The sequence below is a fragment of the Penaeus vannamei genome, chromosome 13 (assembly GCF_042767895.1).
Source record: "Penaeus vannamei isolate JL-2024 chromosome 13, ASM4276789v1, whole genome shotgun sequence".
NCBI classification, from domain to species: domain Eukaryota; kingdom Metazoa; phylum Arthropoda; class Malacostraca; order Decapoda; family Penaeidae; genus Penaeus; species Penaeus vannamei.
In genome coordinates, this window is record NC_091561.1 from 39,188,396 (window position 1) to 39,190,895 (window position 2,500).

The window sequence follows — 2,500 nt, forward strand, 5'->3', positions numbered from 1 at the left end:
GAGGGAGGGAGGAAGGGGGAAGGGAAGTAGGAAGAAGGAGGGAGGAAGGGGGAGGGAAGGAGGAGGAAGAAGGGAGGGGGAAGGAGAAAGGAGGAGAAGGGGGAGAAAAGGAGAAAGGAAGGAGGAGGGAGGAGGGAGATGCAAGGAGGAGGAAAGGAGAAAGGAAGGAGGAGGAGGAGGGAGATGCAAGGAGGAAGGAGGAAGGGAGGAAGGAGGAAGGGAGGAGCGGAGGAGGAGCGAAGGAGAAAGGAAGGAGGAGGAGGAGGGAGGGAGATGCAAGGAGGAGGAAAGGAGAAAGGAAGGAGGAGGAGGAGGAGGAGATGAAAGGGGGAAGGAGGAAAGAGGAGGAGGACTTGCAAGGAGAGGAAGGAGGGAGGAGGATGCTCATGTAGTTGTTTGTGGGAGGTAAGTAGGGCTGTTGGTGGTGGTGATGGTGATGATTATGGTGGTGGTGGTGATGATGATGGTAGAAATAGTGAAGATAAGGACGATAGTGTTGATGATAATAAGAAGGACGAGATTACTGTCTTTATTGATGATGATAATAATGATAACGATGATAATGACAATGATATCGATGATGACGATGGTACTGGTAATGATAATAAGAATAAATTTAATGATAATAATGACAAAGATAAGGGTAATAATGATAATAAGGATAAGAGTAATGATATTAAACATATGATGAGGGTAATGATAATGATAATGATAAAGATAAGGTAATGACAATAATAATGATAAAGATAAGGGTAATGATAATAATAATGATTGATAATAATAATAATAATAATTATCTAAAGCCTAATTATTGCATTTTATTCGTTTTTTTTTTCCACTATACCTCGAACAAAGCAAAATTTCATCGTCTGGCCAAAGAAGTCGAGCTGTTCCATTCTTGTTGATTTCCACGTGTCTGTAGGGGGGGTTGGGGGGTCCGTCTGGTGGAGGGAGGGGAGGGTAGGGGAGAGAGGAAGGGTGGGATGGAGAGGGATTGGAAAGGGGGAAGGGGAGGGTGGGTGGATGGGAGGAGAGGGAGGAGGGTGGATGGGACGGGAAGAGGAGGGGGAGGAAGGGAGAGAGGGAGGGAGGGTGGATGGGATGGAAGGGAGGGGGAAGGAGATGGGATGGAAGGGAGGGTGGGATGGAAGGGAGGTGGGATGGGATGGAGGGAGGGGGAAGGAGAGGGTGGATGGGATGGGATGGAGGGGGATGGAGAGGGAGGGAGGGAGGGAGGGGGATGGGATGGAGGAGGGGATGGAGAGAGGGAGGAAGGAGAGGGATGAAGGTAGGGAAGGGGGAGTGAGAAGGGAGAGAGGGAGCAGGGATAGAGGGAGAGAGGGAGCAAGGGATAGAGGGAGAGAGAGAGAGGGAAGGAATGAGGGTAATAGGGATGGATGGAGGAAGAGAAAAAAAATCATCACAATAAAGCAATAACCATGATCTAATAAAGAAAATAACTATTAACAATAACACGAACAATTATGCAGATCAACCTAGGGATAACAGCAGTGATAATATTCATGTCTTAATAAAGATAATTAGAAAAAGAAAAAAATATAATAACAGTAATAATAATCAAGTCTTATCAAAGCTAATTAGAACGAAAATAATAATGATAGTAATAATAATCATAGGTCTTAATAAAGCTAATCAGAAGAAAAAATATATAATAACTGTAATAATAACCATGTCATATTAAAGCTAATTATAAAAAGAAAAAATATGATAATAGTAATAATAATCATAGGTTTTAATAAAGCTAATTAGAAAAAAAATTTATAATAACAGTAATGTTAATCAAAGGTCATAATAAAGTTAATTAGAAAAAAATATATCAGTAATAATCATCCTAAGTCTTAATAAAGTTAATCAGAAAGAGAAAAAATGAATTGATAACAGAAATAATTATGATTACGATAACAACATCAATTAATAATCAGAAGAAAATGACAAAAATCACCACCATCATTATCACCATCAAATCCACCCAAAAACTCGAGAATAAAAAAATGTCAATAAAAAATAAAAAATAAATAAAAATAAATAAAAAAAAAAAATAAAAAAAAAACTTCAAAAAAATGTCCAAAAAATCTCCCACCTTCACCTCGACCTTCCTCATATTCCTTCACTTTCTCGTCCTCGACCGCCCCATCATCAACGTCCTCCTCGGCCAAGTAATCCTCGACTTCCCACGGTCTCCTGCCCTCGAGGACGACCTCCTGAAGACGTTGGTTGAAGGGCGTGAGGTTGTCCTTCTTGGAGTGGAGGATTTTGACCGCCCAGAAGAAGATGACGAGGAGGACGAAGTGTTTCAGTGGGCGGAGTCGGGCCATTCTGCTGGGGGGGGGGGGGGGCGGAGATTTTTTTTTTTTTTTAATGATGAAATTGATAATAACAGTAGGAATAACAATGATAATGATGGTAAGGGGAAAGCGGAGAATGAACTATTTATATATATATATATATATATATATATATATATATATATATATATATA

At 40.7% G+C, this 2,500-nt stretch overlaps 1 protein-coding gene across 1 annotated transcript in view; it reads right to left on the reverse strand.

The window, feature by feature from the left end:
- The window catches only part of LOC113807978 (sialate:O-sulfotransferase 1), a 9,724-nt gene extending 7,389 nt beyond the window's left edge, over window positions 1-2,335 (reverse strand). Inside the window, exons 1-2 of the mRNA XM_070129393.1 lie at window positions 2,102-2,335; window positions 845-941 (exon numbers count right to left, since the gene is read on the reverse strand). The gene's annotated coding sequence lies outside the window, so the exon portion shown is untranslated. The remainder of the gene's footprint in view (window positions 1-844; window positions 942-2,101) is intronic.
- Between the last annotated feature and the right edge of the window lie 165 nt (window positions 2,336-2,500).